The sequence below is a fragment of the Ambystoma mexicanum genome, chromosome 2q (assembly GCF_040938575.1).
Source record: "Ambystoma mexicanum isolate Mex_15411 chromosome 2q, UKY_AmexF1_1, whole genome shotgun sequence".
NCBI lineage: Eukaryota > Metazoa > Chordata > Amphibia > Caudata > Ambystomatidae > Ambystoma > Ambystoma mexicanum.
The window spans coordinates 435,919,860-435,940,023 of record NC_090924.1 but is presented as its reverse complement, the minus strand read 5'-3'; the positions used below and the strand labels follow the sequence as shown (position 1 = coordinate 435,940,023).

The 20,164-nt window shown below is 46.4% G+C and overlaps 1 protein-coding gene across 3 annotated transcripts in view; it reads right to left on the bottom strand.

Moving 5' to 3' along the window:
* Nucleotides 1–20,164, bottom strand: part of LOC138569477 (chemokine-like protein TAFA-1) — a 495,533-nt gene that overhangs the window by 376,713 nt on the left and 98,656 nt on the right. The window contains exon 1 of one of the 3 annotated variants that reach the window (XM_069647479.1): nucleotides 8,528–8,635. The exons of the other annotated variants lie outside the window; for them this stretch is intronic. The gene's annotated coding sequence lies outside the window, so the exon portion shown is untranslated. Of the gene's footprint in view, nucleotides 1–8,527; nucleotides 8,636–20,164 lie in introns of those variants that run through there. 3 annotated transcript variants of the gene reach the window in all.

Below are 20,164 nucleotides of genomic sequence, written 5' to 3'. Positions count from 1 at the left end.
TTGTCTGTTAGGTCGAACTTCCCATGTTGGGGATGTTTATTTACCAGGAAAGTAATTGTAACTAACGATAAAAGAGGCCATGAGGCATAGGAGGGAGGCGGGGAAGGAAAAAGTCATGCGTAGATGTAAGAGTCTAGCCGGTCCTGTTCTTCGCATCCGATGAATTAGGCAGGTCTTTGGGATTTTACGGACTTGTAGGATGGAGGTAGTTTGATACATGTAGGCCGGAAAGTGTTCCATAAGCTAGGGGCTGCCACTGAGAGCCTTCTGTCCTCTCAGCCAGTGTCTCTGGAGATGGGAACCTTTATAAGTAGTTCATGAGCCCAGATATGCCCATAACATGCCAGCCTTTGCCATCACATGCCTAGGCATCCCCAAACCATGCAGACTGCTTGCTCTTTTGCAAAGTGCACAGGGACCACCAGCGTAGATTTCACAAAAAGTACTATGCTCATTCAGTGCAGAGGTTCCTATGTGTCCTCGGTATCAATGGGTAGGTGTATTGGGTTAGGGCTTCGGTTCCCGGCATGCATTATATCCTACATATTATGTCATCGGCCTCGCGCATATAGGTTCCTTCACATGGCTGTATATTCCGCATACAATGTGCCTCACTGCGTGCTCATTCCACCACAGCACTTCACGTCCCAGAATGCATTCTTTGCTCAGTAAAGAAACTCACACACAGTGGAGTGTAGGTCCCAGAATGCACTCTACATCAGTACAGCTGTCAACGCGAGCTACTGTTCCCTTACTGCACTTGGCTTCTTGCAGAGTAGATATCCACTCGGCCTACTTTTCCCAAAATGAACTCCCGCTCACTTCATAAAAATGCCCTCAACATACTATGGTTAACAAGGAGAGGTTGCACTTTTTTATATGTGCTAGTTTCTGAAAGGTGACCTGCACATTTCAGTCTGGCTGTTCAGTCATTTTAGGTTGGCCGTCCATCATTGCAACAGGGGTGCTGTTTAGCCCCTGTGCGTCATTTCAGTCTGGCCGTCCAGCAGTGCAACCGGGGTGCTGGTTAGCCCCTGGTTAGCCCCTGTGCGTCATTTCAGTCTGGCCGTCCAGCGGTGCAACCGGGGTGCTGGTTAGCCCCTGTGCGTCATTTCAGTCTGGCCGTCCAGCGGTGCAACAGGGGTGCTGGTTAGCCCCTGTGCGTCATTTCAGTCTGGCCGTCCAGCGGTGCAACCGGAGTGCTGGTTAGCCCGCGGTCCTGGTTAGCCCCTGTGTGTCATTTCAGTCTGGCCGTCCAGCGGTGCAACAGGGGTGCTGGTTAGCCCCTGTGCGTCATTTCAGTCTGGCCGTCCAGCGGTGCAACCGGGGTGCTGGTTAACCCCGGTGCGTCATTTCAGTCTGGCCGTTCAGCGGCGCAACCGGGGTGCTGGTTAGCCCCTGTGCGTCATTTCAGTCTGGCCGTCCAGCGGCGCAACAGGGGTACTGGTTAGCCCCTGTGCGTCATTTCAGTCTGGCCGTCCAGCGGCGCACCGGGGTGCTGGTTAGCCCCTGTGCGTCATTTCAGTCTGGCCGTCCAGCGGTGCAACAGGGGTGCTGGTTAGCCCCTGTGCATCATTTCAGCCCCTGTGCATCATTTCAGTCTGGCTGTCCAGCAGTGCTGCATACATTAGTGACAGCAGCATGCACCTTGTACTGATGCATTACTGGTCCTGAGCACCCACCTGTATGTTTAGAGTGCATATCAGAGAGACACGCCCTTAATGGGCCCTTCACTGTGAATTGACAAACACAAACAAAATATTTCTATCCGGGGTTCATACCGCTGCTGGTACACTTTTAAAAAATGGATGCTGCCATGAAATACCCATCCATCTCCATGCATGTGTTTCAAACAGGTGCAGATGGATCTCTCTTATTTCTCTGCATCCCACTTGTGAATTCAGAATGCACTTTAAAATACGCAGACATTCGCCCTGACTTGTGCAAATGCAGAAAGGGGTGAACAGGGCATTTGAATGTGCTTATCTTTGATGCACACTTTCAAATGCCCATTCGGATTAGAGGACATCTTTACTGGCACAAATGATGAGTACATTTGCATCAAAAATAGTTTTGAGAATGTGGCCCCGTGTGTCCCATACAGCAGCTTAACTCCCTCAGTACAGATGCATCAAAAGGACTTCATGGCACTAAAAGCACTCTGCCTCACATTTTAGGTGCCACCCACCATATAAAAGGCTACATCTCATTGGATGCACCTTACTCCGCTCAGCACAGCAGCGCCCACACGGCTACCCTTCTATGAGTGCATGCTCCCTTGCACATTACAGATACTGTCACAGCACTACTTCCCTCAGGGTGCATTTTGCGTTACTAAGTACAGAAGCCCCCATAAGACTACCTGTCAAAAATACAGTCTCCTTCCTTTCAGAGACCATGATGCCATCATCCTTCTGCCATCCCACCTTATCACAGGGACTCTCCTAGAAGGAGACACACTGAAAACCAAAAACTGGCCCACTTTCTGCTGGGGATCGGGAGACACACTGACAACCAATGAAAACTGGCCCACCTTCTGCTGGGGATCGGGAGACACACTGACAACCAATGAAAACTGGCCCACCTTCTGCTGGGGATCGGGAGACACACTGACAACCAATGAAAACTGGCCCACCTTCTGCTGGGGATCGGGAGACACACTGACAGTCAATGAAAACTGGCCCACCTTCTGCTGGGGATCGGGAGACACACTGACAGTCAATGAAAACTGGTCCACCTTCTACTGTGGATCGGGAGACACACTGACAGTCAATGAAAACTGGCCCACCTTCTGCTGGGGATCGGGAGACACACTGACAGTCAATGAAAACTGGCCCACCTTCTGCTGGGGATCAGGAGACACACTGACAGTCAATGAAAACTGGTCCACCTTCTACTGTGGATCGGGAGACACACTGACAACCAATGAAAACTGGCCCACCTTCTGCTGGGAATCGGGAGACACACTGACAGTCAATGAAAACTGGCTCACCTTCTGCTGGGGATCAGGAGACACACTGACAGTCAATGAAAACTGGTCCACCTTCTGCTGGGGATCGGGAGACACACTGACAGTCAATGAAAACTGGTCCACCTTCTACTGTGGATCGGGAGACACACTGACAACCAATGAAAACTGGTCCACCTTCTGCTGGGGATCGGGAGACACACTGACAGTCAATGAAAACTGGTCCACCTTCTACTGTGGATCGGGAGACACACTGACAACCAATGAAAACTGGCCCACCTTCTGCTGGGAATCGGGAGACACACTGACAGTCAATGAAAACTGGCTCACCTTCTGCTGGGGATCAGGAGACACACTGACAGTCAATGAAAACTGGCCCACCTTCTGCTGGGGATCGGGAGACACACTGACAACCAATGAAAACTGGTCCACCTTCTGCTGGGGATCGGGAGACACACTGACAGTCAATGAAAACTGGTCCACCTTCTACTGTGGATCGGGAGACACACTGACAACCAATGAAAACTGGTCCACCTTCTGCTGGGGATCGGGAGACACACTGACAGTCAATGAAAACTGGTCCACCTTCTACTGTGGATCGGGAGACACACTGACAACCAATGAAAACTGGCCCACCTTCTGCTGGGGATCAGGAGACACACTGACAGTCAATGAAAACTGGTCCACCTTCTGCTGGGGATCGGGAGACACACTGACAGTCAATGAAAACTGGTCCACCTTCTACTGTGGATCGGGAGACACACTGACAGTCAATGAAAACTGGCTCACCTTCTGCTGGGGATCAGGAGACACACTGACAGTCAATGAAAACTGGTCCACCTTCTGCTGGGGATCGGGAGACACACTGACAACCAATGAAAACTGGTCCACCTTCTGCTGGGGATCGGGAGACACACTGACAGTCAATGAAAACTGGTCCACCTTCTACTGTGGATCGGGAGACACACTGACAACCAATGAAAACTGGTCCACCTTCTGCTGGGGATCGGGAGACACACTGACAGTCAATGAAAACTGGTCCACCTTCTACTGTGGATCGGGAGACACACTGACAACCAATGAAAACTGGCCCACCTTCTGCTGGGAATCGGGAGACACACTGACAGTCAATGAAAACTGGCTCACCTTCTGCTGGGGATCAGGAGACACACTGACAGTCAATGAAAACTGGCCCACCTTCTGCTGGGGATCGGGAGACACACTGACAACCAATGAAAACTGGCCCACCTTCTGCTGGGGATCGGGAGACACACTGACAGTCAATGAAAACTGGCCCACCTTCTGCTGGGGATCGGGAGACACACTGACAGTCAATGAAAACTGGTCCACCTTCTACTGTGGATCGGGAGACACACTGACAGTCAATGAAAACTGGCTCACCTTCTGCTGGGGATCAGGAGACACACTGACAGTCAATGAAAACTGGTCCACCTTCTGCTGGGGATCGGGAGACACACTGACAACCAATGAAAACTGGTCCACCTTCTGCTGGGGATCGGGAGACACACTGACAGTCAATGAAAACTGGTCCACCTTCTACTGTGGATCGGGAGACACACTGACAACCAATGAAAACTGGTCCACCTTCTGCTGGGGATCGGGAGACACACTGACAGTCAATGAAAACTGGTCCACCTTCTACTGTGGATCGGGAGACACACTGACAGTCAATGAAAACTGGTCCACCTTCTGCTGGGGATCGGGAGACACACTGACAGTCAATGAAAACTGGCCCACCTTCTGCTGGGGATCGGGAGACACACTGACAACCAATGAAAACTGGTCCACCTTCTGCTGGGGATCGGGAGACACACTGACAACCAATGAAAACTGGCCCACCTTCTGCTGGGGATCGGGAGACACACTGACAACCAATGAAAACTGGCCCACCTTCTGCTGGGGATCGGGAGACACACTGACAACCAATGAAAACTGGCCCACCTTCTGCTGGGGATCGGGAGACACACTGACAACCAATGAAAACTGGCCCACCTTCTGCTGGGGAGACAAACTGACAACCAATGAAAACTGGCCCACCTTCTGCTGGGAATCGGGAGACACACTGACAGTCAATGAAAACTGGCTCACCTTCTGCTGGGGATCAGGAGACACACTGACAGTCAATGAAAACTGGCCCACCTTCTGCTGGGGATCGGGAGACACACTGACAACCAATGAAAACTGGCCCACCTTCTGCTGGGGATCGGGAGACACACTGACAGTCAATGAAAACTGGCCCACCTTCTGCTGGGGATCGGGAGACACACTGACAGTCAATGAAAACTGGTCCACCTTCTACTGTGGATCGGGAGACACACTGACAGTCAATGAAAACTGGCTCACCTTCTGCTGGGGATCAGGAGACACACTGACAGTCAATGAAAACTGGTCCACCTTCTGCTGGGGATCGGGAGACACACTGACAACCAATGAAAACTGGTCCACCTTCTGCTGGGGATCGGGAGACACACTGACAGTCAATGAAAACTGGTCCACCTTCTGCTGGGGATCGGGAGACACACTGACAACCAATGAAAACTGGTCCACCTTCTGCTGGGGATCGGGAGACACACTGACAACCAATGAAAACTGGCCCACCTTCTGCTGGGGATCGGGAGACACACTGACAGTCAATGAAAACTGGCCCACCTTCTGCTGGGGAGACACACTGACAACCAATGAAAACTGGTCCACCTTCTGCTGTGGGTCAGGAGACTCATTCTTGGCACACTAGAGCCCTTTTCTTCTTTCTTTGCCCTAATACAAGTGCCCTGGCTGATTTCAATCAGAGCTAACATTTCAAATATAACAAGGTGTGGAGGTCGATGCCTTGGACCTATTAATGCCTCCTTATGGAACTCCTACCCCCTCGCTACTAGTAACACCTAGGAGTAATCATCCTTCTCCCAGAAGCTCGCTATGGCATTCCCACATTACCATCAGACTTCATAAGAGACTTCTGCTACATTTCACAATAGCAAATAGTGATAAGCAAATCACTCCCAATGCCGATGCCAAAAACGAGGGCAGTTCACAACTTGAAGTAACGTAGGAGATAGACAGGCAGAAAGATAGACAGGCAGATAGATACATACGTACATAGGTAAATAGATAAAGATGTAAATACGTAGACAAATAGGAAGACAAAGAGACAGCTAGATAGACAGACAGAGAGATAGACAGGTAGCTAGATAGTGAGATAGACATACAAGCAGATAGACAGACAAGTAGATAGAGAGATAGACAGGCAGACAGATAGACCGGTAGATAGATAGATACATAGGTAAATAGATAGATAAAGGTGTGGATACATCGACAGATAGGTAGAAAAAAAGACATGTAGATAGATAGACAGACACAGAGGTAGATAGATAGTGAGATAGATAGACGGGCAGATGAATAGACACACATATATATATATAGAGAGAGAGAGATAAGAGACAGGTAGCTAGACAGACAGAGAAACAGGCAGATAGAGAGATAGAGAGGTAGATCGATAGATAGAGACAGAAAAATAGACAGGTGGAGAGATAGTTGGGTAGATAGAGGTAGATAGGCAGACACAGAGATAGATAGGGAAGCAGATAGATATATAGACGGATATACAGAGATAGAGAGATGGTAGCTAGACAGAGAGAAACAGGCAGATACAGAGATAGAGAGATAGATATACAGGCATATGGACAGATTGATCAGGGAAGAGAAATGGAAAGGTTGGGATGGAAGAGATGTGGAGAGAAAGAACATAGGAAGCTGAACAGAGTGGGAGGTAAAGTAATGGAGGGAAGGCATGATTGGGTCAGAGAACGGCTCACGCTCTGAGGCTGAAGTGAAGGTAAGAAGCTTGGACTGCGTATCATTACTTCCTAGGCTTTCCAGAGGCATACTACTTCCCCCAAGAGTCCTGGCCTCTTACGTATCCAAGTGCAGGCTGTTCAGAGCCGGCTGCTCTGGAGAGGCTTTCTGCTGCACTGTGATCATGTAATAGAGATGCTGGGAAATCTATGGCTGCCCTACATTGATCAGAATGAATGCAATGCCAGATCATTTCAATGACTGGTTTCACTTGATAACATGTTGCTTTACTCCTCTGCATAACGTTGCTGTGGGCTTGGAAGTACAGTGCTGACATTCTGCACGCAGACCTTTTGATTATGGAGCATGTGCCAAGTCTACAAGTAGCAGACAAGCTGGTCTTTCATTCTCACATAAATATAAACCCTCCCACAAACACTGGCCTGAGCTATCGCCGTCCTAATCATATCCTCTGACCCCCAATATTGTCAAGTACAACACCCCCAACTCCTCTCTCGGAATCAGATGAATAACATTGATGGCTACGGACCGGTGCTTGATCTGGCTCAGAAGAGTGTAGCATTTCACATGTGACTAGGTGTAATCAGGGCAAACACATCCGTGACTGTTAAGCATCTTTTACACATGTATGTCCTTTCATGGGAATCCTTGTCAAAGGCTTTGACCGGAAACTGTCATTGAAAGGACCATTAGCGCCCTACTGGGGGGTGCCAGCCAATCAATGACCTTGGAACGTGGGCTGTATTCCCAGGTATAAGCCTGCTTTTTGAGCAGCCTGTGTGCAGCTCAGTCAGCAACCGCCATTCCCTGGCCTTCCCCTAAGGATCTGCGTAGCTCACGTGTGGGTGGCAAAGGCGTTTTAGATAAAAGAAGTCAGGAAAGCAACAGACCATACACAGCGGGTTCTGAAGCTGCTATGCTTGTGAAGTCTCGTTCTTCATTGATGACTTCCTGGTCATCGACAGAGAAAATGGACTTTTACCAGTGCAGCGTCTTCAGGAACTGCTGTGTAAACTCTGCTTCCTATTTTAATCTGAAGAGCCCTAAGCACCAGCGTGTCAACTAGACGGTTGTTAGAGGCTGTATGGCGCTCAGTGGCTAGTCGATAGGCCGGCAATGGCCCAACCACACGATTTAAGGGACCCTTGCTTCACTCTGCCCTTTAACCTAGGTGGCAGGACATTGCTGTTAGGGTCAGCAGTCCGCCTCGTGCCATGTGGCCTCATTCGACCTTTTCTTGCCCCACTCCCTGGCCCTGCACCTCGTAAACAAGGACACAACAACACGAGCTTTATACACATCCTGACAGTTGAAGATACAGGTATACAATTAAAACAGAGATGAGCGAGAGAGTCAGTGGAAAGGGGGAACAGTTTCAGGGCAACAGAGGCGAAGAGAGAAGGAAGGGCAGAGGGCTGGAGAGAAACAGGAAGAGAGGAAAAAGGCAGAATGAAAGGGAGAGAGGGCCATTAGAAAATAAAAAGAGTGCAAACAGAATTGGGAGAGAGTAGAGAGAAAGGGGACGAGAATGGAGAGCAGGAGTGAGCGTGAGCGCGCGACATGCTCGATGAGCTGGCTATGGGGAACACTTGGCACCTCTCGATTCCGTGTTGCCTTGTCTCTGGAGCGCGGCTTCTCTGCCTGGCAGAACGTCCCGCTAACAAGATCATTATTTCCTGGTGCCGTCTGTCTGCCATTCTCTATTTGCCATTGTACACTCACCGCCTCCCGTTTCGCGTGGCTGCCTGCCTTATCACCCGGCTCAAGGCCCGCGCCTCGCCTGGACAGCGGCCGCCACCTTGCTGCTAGAAGCCGACGTCCTTTCTGACTCGAGAGAAGAAGGGAGGACTAATCACAAGTGGGCATAAAATACCAAACCATCTGGGTCCCGTGCGCCGCCCATTGACGTCTGGACAGTGCGTGGGGAGGTGTTTGGGGTGGTGGGAGGGTTTTAGTGTCGGGGAAGGGGCGCAAGGGTCAGTTCTCTACTAATGTTATTGAATGTGCAAGTCCACAGAGCTCAACTTTGCTTTGATTTTCTGATTTTGTACAGTTTTGTGGTGATTACTCACAGGACGTTCTTATTCCGTGAACGGGAAGCAGGACTGTCCCCCCTCCCCCCATTCCAAAATACTCGAATCTTAGGCCAGGTTTCTTTCCATAGTTAAATGTCCTTCTCCTGTCTAGCCTCCCACAGATTTGGCGAAGGACCCGCAAAGGTCCTCTTCTCAAACAGCTTCCTTTGACTTCCAGTATTACTTTTGTGTGACTATTAGTACCAGAACTTACTCCTATTTTGTTCCTAATCTATTTATTTGGCTACCTAGTATTAAATCTTGAGTTTCTTTGGTTGGGGTTCAAATCCTTTATTCTTTAACTGACTTGGGATTATATTGTTCAACTTCTCCCCTCCGCTGCAATTGCTCCCTGACAGAGTTTAACTTTGAGCTCGGCCTGCACTACTTATGTGTGAGCCATACGTTCTTCATGGGCACTTATTGCCTGCCTCGCTTTGTGCGCAGCTTCATAGGGGGTTGCAAAGCTCAGCATGAGTCTTTGGCTACTACTCGCTTGGCTCCCTCAGTTCGTTCCTCAGATAGGCCAAATTTGAGGTCCAAGGTGGGCAGTGTAATATACAATCCCCCTGTTCTGCTCTTGTTTCTTTACAATGACTCCCAACTGTACTTGTGCTCTTTCCAAATATCGCTCTACTACCACCACTTGCTCACTAGACACTCCAGAAAACACTGGTTGTTTGGGTATTCCGCTACTATCCCTGCTATAAATTTATTTATTTATTGCGTTATGGTTACATACTAAACCTTACACAAATCAAACATGCAAGCTAATACTAGAGACATACATTATGCAATTCATCAGAGTTAATTACAACATTATTAAAAGCATCTGACAATAAAAGTATGCACTACAAACACACAGGAAAAATTGATCTACCAAGCTTTAAAAGCGCTAAAGTGAGAGCGATTTCTTTCCCTGATAAAATGCGAGACCAAAATGGATCTGTTCTAAAATAATCACGACCAAGAACAAATCCAGCAAAGTGTAAACTTGTTAGACCATGAAAACCTGGATAGTACAGACACTGATGACGAAGAGTTTTGATAACTGTACTATCACGGCAAAATGTACAATAACTTTAAAAAAATTAGCCACTCCCAGACGGGCTCTCAGCACCGCATGTGTAGGCAACAGATCCAGGCTAAAACTTGATTCCTCCATTTTAAATTAGGGAACTAGATTAAATATGATCATAAAAAAACCATAGGCCTGTAATCTCCAGCAACATCAAAATATAAGATACGATTAATTCCCTCATCAAAAGCCACTCTGCTTCCGGGAGCGTCTTCTTTACAAGAGGTTGATGGTCAAGCAGTGGAACTACATGTACTTCCATCCTTCCAAGCGAGTCTTGTCATTTTACCATACATTCATTGATGTCTTTTCCTCATCATCCTCAAATGCCTTTATTCGACATCAGTCATTATGGCACATATACATTACAGCATAAAAATACATGAAACATGACTACCAAGAGCACGAAAAGCATAGTGAGAGCAGCAAGCATTTGCGACAACATCTGAAATATTGCAATGATATCTGAAAAATGCAATTTGGTTCTCAGCGCAATGACACACTTCACATCAAATACATTAAGAATCATCTAACAGCCACAACAATCAGCACATATATTAAATAACGGTTTTAAAAATACATTGAAACTTAACTTATAACTAGTACCTATAGATACAATGCCATCAATAAGCACATCTGCATTCTAGAAGCAAGGGATAGAGGCCGAATTGACCATAACAGGAGATCATTTTAAAAAATGGACATCTTCAGTGACTGAACCGTAGGAATTAATAGCTCTTGCCCTACAGAGCCAAGCTCGATGGATATATTTATCAATCAAATAAACTGCATTAAGACCTTCCGACTGTTAATAATAGTTTAATGGGCGATTGACAGTACGGACGTTAGCTAAGCCAAACAGTGGGTTCAAATGCCTAATTCTCAGAGCTTTATAAGCACTGCAAAATAGCATAACATGAATCACTGTTTCATCACCAAATCAAGATCTTCCCTGAGGAAGGTCAGCGTTCAAGGACAAAGGGGGAGGGGCCTTGAGTGTTATGTATAATCTGTAGCATTCGCCATTTTACAAAAATTTGAAGGGGCCACAAGCCCAGCCTGTCACGAATAACAGAAATAGGAACACACGAGGGCAAGTTAAGAACCTTTCTCCATAGAAGGGCTTCCAACTTATCTCGGTGGTCTCCCTTCATCAAATCAGTTAGCTCTAGCCCACACATCATCGAGGGAACAACCTTAGTCTTATAATATCTAATCAGTGCAATTAAGGAGTAGGAACTACATGTTTACTTAATTGTTTTCACCTGGGCACCCAGCATTAATGCCTTGCGTCGCAATACAGTGTATTTCAATAATTAGAAGGAATTAGATGTAGGTAAACGCCCAAATAATTTAGTAGTTGGACTACAGCTACTTTCCTCGTAGCAATTTGCCAGGAAGAATCCTCGTATTTTTTAACTTGAGTAAATTAAATAATTTTCCATTTGGCAGTATTAATATTAAAGTCATTGTGTAGAGCAAACTGTTGAACTATGTGCATAGTCCATTGCAAGCCTATCGGGGTAAAGTCTAAAAGCACACTGTCGTCTGCATAGGCCAGACAGTTTATTCTCAGCAGGCACAACAGATTTAGCTTCCACAACTGCTGCCCCTAGGTCTGAGACATTCAAGTTAAAAAGGTAGGGTGCCACTACACACCCCTGTCTAAGTTCCCCGTTGGTATAAAGTATGGAAGACAGAAGATCTCTGTTGTCTAAACGCACATGGATCACAGTTTTGGATTGTAAATCAGATAAAATGCTCAAGACATTAGGTGAAAGACCCCATTTAACCAGTTTGCTCCAGAATAAGCACACATTTATTTATACTGTCGAATGTGGCAGATAGATCGATACAGACTGCAAATATAGGAGACACAGCCACAGTCAAAGCCTGCGTCTGCAGTAGACGTAAAATAAAGCTTTTTTAAAGTGGTGCCAAGATTTTTCTGAAGCCATTTGCAATATATCAATTATTCGGGGTTCTTCAGCCCATGTCGCCAACTCTTTCAAGACTAAGTTAAAAAAACATTCACTCCCAATGTCAGGATGGTGATAGGTCGATAGTTCTTGGGATCCATCCAATCACCCTGCTTAAATTACCAGTACTATATAATATAGACACCAGGATTTAGGTAAAGCACATAAGGAGAGTATCTGCCTAAAAAGTGTGGGCAAGTGTGGACAGTTCGTCTGCTGTGGCGAACCAGAAGAAGGACTTAAAAGAGAGAAGTCCCCTGACAAGGGTGCGCAGGGTGCATGTTCTCAATCAAGGTGTTATAGGTGTGGACGCACTAGACATTACAATGGTGAAAAGGAGTGCCCAGATGTCAACACAGAATGTTTAGATGCGGTATGTTGGGACAGTATAGCAGAGCTTGCAAAAATCCCAAGGTTAGAGGGTGCCGCAGCATAAAAGCCCTTGAAGAAATTGGAGAAGCCGGCAGTCTCCTCATCATCATGGACCAGGAAAAAGAAGGTCCGATATGCATCCTCACTGTAAGTACTTCCAAGAAGAAAGGCCCTTGGGAGCAGATGGAGATAGACAAGACCCTGTTGGGTGTGATGGTGGATACTGGGTCACCGTACACCATGATGGATGTTCTAACCTATCAAAATGCATCCTATTTTGGTACACCAAGAGAAGATGGTGAGGTACATTTTCCGAGTCATGAAGACCACCCAAGGGGTTCTGTGTTGCCTACTCGGAGAAGGAAGATTTCACCAAACATCAGAAATGACTCTGTTTTATTGAGTTATGTTCTTTGCAGTTACCTAGCTGCTAATTTGTTTTTTCCCGCCTTCCTGATTTCTCTCGCCCTGTGTTCCCCCCCCACTCTTTTCACTCTTCTTTCCTTGCTTTTGTCTGTGGAGGGAGATGATATGGTGATGGCTCTTCCCGTGCCATTCTATAGACCTCTCACCCCCATGGATTCTAGAGCAGCACGCAAGAGCCGTTAAAGGGGAGAGAAGCGCTGCTATCGCTGCACTCCTGAAGGCAGTCTTTGTCCCAATATACCTCCTCACCTGTAAAAACCACCGCATACGCCTGGCCTCTTTCTTAACAGATAGACTCAAATTGTGAGAAAAAACGCATACATGCTTATAAGTAGCTCTTAAAGGAGCTAAAGTTTCTGAATCCGGGTCCACTATAGAGCCTGTATTGGTGACTTGTGCAACTAGAGCCCTAGGGGTTTCCTAAATCCCTGAGGTTGCTGCCGAGAAAGTCGAAAACCCCTCTCCTTGTTTCTTTGTCCTGTTCTTGTCTTATTTTTAATTTTTACGAGCAGAGATCACTTTATCTAAAACAATCGCCCAGGTCAATTGTTTCTGTGTTGACAGCCTGGACCGAATCCATGGAATTTGCATGTGCACTTATGGAAGCACACACCAGCTTCCGTGAGGAGCACCATTCATTGTGAGACTTTTTTTGATCAGGCGTGGCAAGAGCTTTAAGAGGTACCTTTTTATTTACCCTATAAGCACTAACAGGTACATTTGAAACACATGGGATTGCTTCCCTTAGAATACCTGTTGGTTCTTGATTTCGTGACCTTGTGGACAAAATATTAGAGGCTACAGCCTTCTGCATTAGTTGACACTAGGTACACCACGTCAAAAGGTGAATTCCTGGAGGAGTCTTCTAATTTGACCAAATGCTCCTCAATCGATGTTTAAGAGTAAGTAGGGGACTACACTTCTATGTGTCCATTGGCGTATGCCCCAAACAAGGAATTCAACACCAAATTAAAAGGCTGTGATGGAATTATGGAATTAGAGCAGAAATCGTTGTTGTCCTGGTTTGCAAAAAAAAGGACGTACTCAAGAGTGAAGAATGAGGTTGGTTTACAGAAATGGCACTGGAATATCAGATGGTAGGAAGGCTAAGGGAGTGTTCAACGTAGAATCCTGGGATTTAGCAAACTCAAGGCAAGCTGACACTATGGCATTAGTTTGGAGGCAGCATAGGTGAAGAGCGGGCAGAGATCCCTGGTAAATGTCCTAAAAGCTCCAGTGAAGAAGCAGCAGCCACTTCTACTTCCGATCCTTCCTGTGGTGGTGGCAATGATGCCAAAGGTTTAAAAAAACATTGGTTATCCGTGTGCAAGTAGTCTGTAATTTTAACGTTTGTGTCTAGCACAATAGTGGAAGAAGAAGTGCCCTCATGGGGAGCAAATTGATCAGGCATGCTAAGCTTGTTGGGAGAGAAATTTCAGACGGAGCTTCAGTACGCGCGGTGAGCTGGCTGTTGGTTAAGTTTGCTTTAGCTTTACTCCTTAGATCATCCATGTAGACGAGCAAAACAAAGTGTATTATCTTTCACAAATAAGGACTCACCCTCATGCCCTCCACTATTTCCTTCTCGGAACTGCACCAAACTGCAGCACATTGCTGCTGTGCTCCGCACAGATGTCCACAATGATATGTAGGGGCTGGCCACTGAACACAATGAGTCGCTCCGATCACCAGGAAGCCACGGCCTACGCTGCTCCAAGCTACAGCACATTGCTGCTGCACTTCACGCGATCACTCCGCACAAATGTCCCGGTTATTTAGAGTCTGTCCACTGAACACACCAAATCGCTTTGATCTAGTCTGCGAAAAGCCACCGCTGCTGCACATTGCAGCAATTTGCTGCTGTACTTTCCAAGTACCATTCTCCGGTATCATGGACCTCTCATGTTTATTCATTTTGTGGCATTCCCAATGCTCTACTGGACTTCAAGTCCCGTCAGGCCACGTAATGGAAGTCACGTATTTAAAGGCGTGAGTTCTTCATGAGTAACCAGGTATCAAGGTTGATTCTAAAGTGCATGTTGCTTGTAATAGGTCTCAACTGGGTTGGTCAAAAATCAAAAATCAAACTCTTTTGTGATTGGTGAAAATGTTTCTTCCTACGGCAGTAGTTTTGGTTTCCATCAAACTCTGCAATGTTGGTTGTGCTGTCTGTATGATTGCAAGAGGCCAATAGTAATCGGGGACCCTCAGCGCATTCAAAATTGAGAGGGTGCTTACATTACTTGACAATCCGTAACTCCGCCCTTTTTCATAAATCAAACCGGTCAGGCCAACCTCTAAGAAGGTGTCGTGGTGGTGTTGGTGGGGGATAGAGGGGTGACGTACTCGCCAACCATAAAATATTATAGTACTATCCAACTTACTCATAACGAAAATGTCATTTTCTGCCAAATAAAGACAAAACCTAGTGAGCAGGAAGTTGAGTGCAAACTGCCTTTTGTCTGAGGTTACCGTTAGTATATAAAATGCCAACGAAGTCCGGTAAAGTATTTAATGCCTTCTCATAAGGGGACATACCCTCTTACCGAGTGCTGGAAATGGAAAACATTTATTGTGGGAATGTCACTTCTTCGGGGGGTGGGGCCAGGTTGCGCAACACAGTATCTCTATATAGAACCCAATCCTGGCGATTTGCATAAATGCAAAGAGCATTATGGGAGCAACATAATGTCCACAATTTTAAATATGAAACATGTCTTATTCATTAAGGAAACCTTTTAAGCGAATAATGGACTCTTCTGTTTTGATTGGTCACAATATTCACCCTAACAAATAAAGAGATTGAACAGCTGCACAACTGTATGTGAGACTTCGGCAGTTTCTGTATGCAGGCTCCAGTACTGTGTGTTCTGAACGCTTGTTGAAGAATGGGTTGTGCAGCGGGAGCAGCCTGCGCTACAACAAGCAGACTGCTTTCAGAAGACTCGGCATGAACGCAGAGTCTTTTGAAAGCGTCTGCTCGTTGAGGCACAGGATCTGCGAGAGTCGTGTCTCGGACCCTCTCAGTCTGGAGGATGGACCGGAAGCCCCGGGAAGGCATTTTTTGCTGGAGCGCCACTCTGTCGTGTTCTGGCCCCTTTCCTGCACTGCTCTTACCGTATGTGTGGCAGACCCTGGCACATCAGCGCCACCCTTTTCTCTTCGGTCTGAAGAAAACTGCAATCCTTCGATGTAGTCACCCGGCCGGCTCTGATTACTAAACAGAGATAAACAGGGTGCCCAATGGAATTGGTTTCTTCTGGAATAAAACGGTAAAGGCAGAAACATACAACAGAATGAAAGATGGAGCCCAGAAAAAGTTTGAGATGCAAGAAGATCTAGAGCCAGTTATCGGGGTGACTATGTAGCAACGGAAGAGTTTCTGCACTCCTGCAACGTCTCAACGCTTGTGACAGAGTGTAAACAACATTCAGGCCAGATTCACCACAAAGGTGAATTATCAAATTGTTGGGTCTGACTATCTACATAGTGCCCCATAGCAATATCTTGCATCTAGCTAGACTGTGATAAGCTAGCCATATCTTGGATCTAGGTAGATTGTGCCCCTTAGCCATATCTTGCATCTAGGTAGACTGTGATAAGCTAGCCATATCTTGGATCTAGGTAGATTGTGCTCCTTAGCCATATCTTGCATCTAGGTGGACTGTGTTAAGCTACCCATATCTTGGATCTAGGTAGATTGCGCCCCTTAGCCATATCTTCCATCTAGGTAGACTGTGTTAAGCTAGCCATATCTTGCATCTAGATAGATTGTGCCCCTTAGCCATATCTTGCATCTAGGTAGACTGTGTTAAACTAGCCATATCTTCCATCTAGATAGACTGTGTTAAGCTAGCCATATCTTGCATCTAGGTAGATTGTGCCCCTTAGCCCTATCTTGCATCTAGATAGACTGGGCCTCATTCCGAGTACGGCGCTAACCAATGGCGCTATTAACGCCTTGGTTGACGCCGTACCCGGACCGGCAGCGCCTTGGTGGTTGGCGGAATTACCGCCCCATTCCAAGGTTGGCGGGGCGGTAATTCCCCAATCCCCATTTACCCTTCCCCATTCCCATTCTTGCCCCATAGGGCATAATGGGAGTGGGGAAGGCGTCAATTACGCCACCGTAAATTACGGTGGCGTAATTAACATCAAGGTCCCTTAGCGCCATGGTATTTAACGCCTGCTAAAAGCAGGTGTTAAAAGCACCATGGCGCTAAGGGAACTCGGAGTATGGCGGTAAGGGATTACCGCCACCGCTCTCGTTAGCGGTGGCCGCTATCCCTTACCGCCATACTCGGAATGAGGCCCACTGTGTTAAACTAGCCAGAAAAAGAAAAAAACCCTGCTACCCCAATCCTAAAACCTCAACTTTCCACTTACACTTCTGATACAGAAACTCACACATCCACTTCTCTGTACAGCAATCCGCACACACTTCACCACATTGCAACAACAGACTAACAACACATAACCAAGCACAACAGCACATGGGAATTTGCACCGACCCGACTACCGCACTTAAACTCAGCGAACGGTGCAAACTGAACTGAAGCTACCAGCAGGACATCACAACTCTCACTTTCCTATTCCCATTACTCCCTACTAACTCCACCGACTCCCCCTTTTTTTTCACACTCTCCTTTTCAGATCCGCCAGAGTGCCTGGGGTCCACTCCGGTGGTGACGGTGCGCAGTACAAATACCTTTAACATTAACAAAGGAACAGTGTCAGCATGCAGAAGCTGGCATACAACCACATGTCATCTTTTAATGACTACAACTTTTGTAACACAAGTTACCCACGTATGCCACTTAACCCCAGCACTCATGTAAATGCACTGGACACTCCGCACCCCCATACTGGTTCAGGCACCCCCAATTGCCAGTCTGGTCCTGGAGCCCATGAGCCCCATGTTGGCCCGAGAGCTGCCCCCAGAACACCAAGTGTCTGGTCCTAACACCCAAAGCCATCAAACACTTCTGAAGCTCTGGGCCACCATGACAGGTGCAAAGTACGGGCATGGCAGCCATTCAATTTATGGTCAACAGCTATCAATGCTTCAAGCTGTCAAGGGGTGCTGTTGCCTATAGAGCCTACTCTTTGAGCTCACGGAGCAGCCAGAGTCCCAGCACAAGCTGCTGAGTTAGATTTCACAAATGCACTGCACAGTACACAGATCCCAATCAGGGCCGGCCTTAGAGGTGGCAGCACCAAGGCCAGCAAAACAAAAGTGTGGCATCCCCCCTCCCCCTGCATGCCCCGGGTCATGCGGGGGGTTGGGGGAACACATTTTTCAATAGGCGCTGGAGATCTTGAGGCTGTACCTGGCCAGTTAAGATACTCTGCCATTCCTGGCACCCAGTCCCATATCACTATGGAAATCTGCTCCTTGTAGACCTGCATATAGAACGGAAACATTAACCTTCAGTATTGTATAAGAAAGCAAAATGACATGAGCCAAAACACCAATATTGGCAGAACATCTCAAATTCTTCATGGGATTTAAGTTAAATGACAACAGCAGGCAGTAGTGGATCTATGTGATCACTGCGCCACCCGTAATTCCGCAGACGAAAATGTCAACTCCAATTACGGCATGGTGCAGTAATCAGATCATTTTTTGCCCGCATGCCCCGTCCCACATTGCCCCAACTGCTCCCACCCCCACTAACCTTTACGGCTGCACACTTCTGTGTGCGACGCTGACTCCACACCATCCCTGCGGCGTCAGTTCCTCCCACTTACGTGGGTTTGAGCTGACGCCACAGGGTACTTTACCTGTTTTTTTTAACTTTCTTGTCCCCCGCTTACCGCTGTGGTATGCGGGGGACACCCCTGCAATCTCTGACTCCCATTACACTGACCAATGGGAGTGGGGGACACCCCGCAACCCCTGATTCGCTTGGTCGCAGAAATGGGAGTCAGAATATTTCATAATGCCGACTGCACAGTAAATGTGCAGTCAGCATTATAAAGGTGCAGTATTTGTACATTTCCGGCAGAAGTTAGGCAACATTATTAGCTTTATTGACCAGCCATAAAAAATACTCCGACTGAGCGGTTACTTTGCATGCACATTACTATTCTGTGGCTAAGCAACCCAAGATTTATCACTGCCTCTCATTTCTATTTGGAAAATAGTGTATTTACACCATTGGCTAAGATGTGCCCCAATGCCAATGTTATCTATGCAATCAAATGCCTATATCAATGGATACAGATTGGCAAAATAGATCCATGAATAAAAAGAATCCCAGAACAAAGATCTCGAATCCACACAGAAACTGAAAATGATGCGCTATTAAACCAATACAATGCACAGTCACTCACATACTGCAGATGATTTAGATTGGAGCATCCTGGAAATCATCAAACTAAGACCCCAACACAATACAGATACTATTCCTAAGCAAAGAAAAACAAATGTGGATTCTGAAACTGAATTACCATCAGACAGGGCTAAACAAGATGCTTGAATGGCCTCTGTTACTGAGATGAATCAGCAAGATTAAATGCCAGTAGCTGGAAGGGACACTCACATCTTTTGGAAATTTGCAATAAACAAGAGAATAATTATGGTAATGCAAGACCATGCGTGCCCCTATTTGTGCACCAACATTATTTAATAGTTGAATGGATAAATGCCTTTTGTTTCTAATTGACTGTACAACTGGAAATCCAGTACACCAATCATAAAAAATTGAACACTATAAAATTAAAGTACAATCCGTTTTTTTGATAAAAATGACACAATGTTTGTCACCTCAAAAAGTACAATAGGCACTCAGAAATAAGCATGAATACTTCACTTGTTTCATTTGTATGCCAGAAACAACAAAATTATAAACATCACAACGCCATGGCGTGTCTGTGATGTCATCACATGCACTTCATCTGCTACACGATGATGTCACAAGTGGTATTTAACTAAGCAAAATGGTGTAACCAGACGCCATACTAAAATAAGAACACAAAGGATCTTAATCCATTCTGATAGAAGGGAAGAGATTCTGTCCAGTGCGCCACAGATTTGTGTGCTCGTACAGATGAAACTATTGAAAATTAGACTTTTGACTAGCACCTCACTAAACAAATGTTGATATGTTTAGGAACAGGAGACTCTACATAAAATGAACGCTTAAAAAATACAGAGAGCCATTTGAAAAAGAATCTCTGCAAACAAACACCTTTAAATAAAAGGTGATACTTTATATTATCATCACAGATAATAATATTGGGAGCACAAGGAACACTAATGTGGAATGTGAAAGTGTTCTTTAAATTCTTAGGTAAAAGAATATCCACTCTACCCATTAATGCTGTCACTCCATGGATATCAAAGTAACATTGAGAAGCTGCAAGTATCGCAAGCAGTGAACAATAATTTATAATGTATAATTTTGATCCTGAGGAAGACCTAATT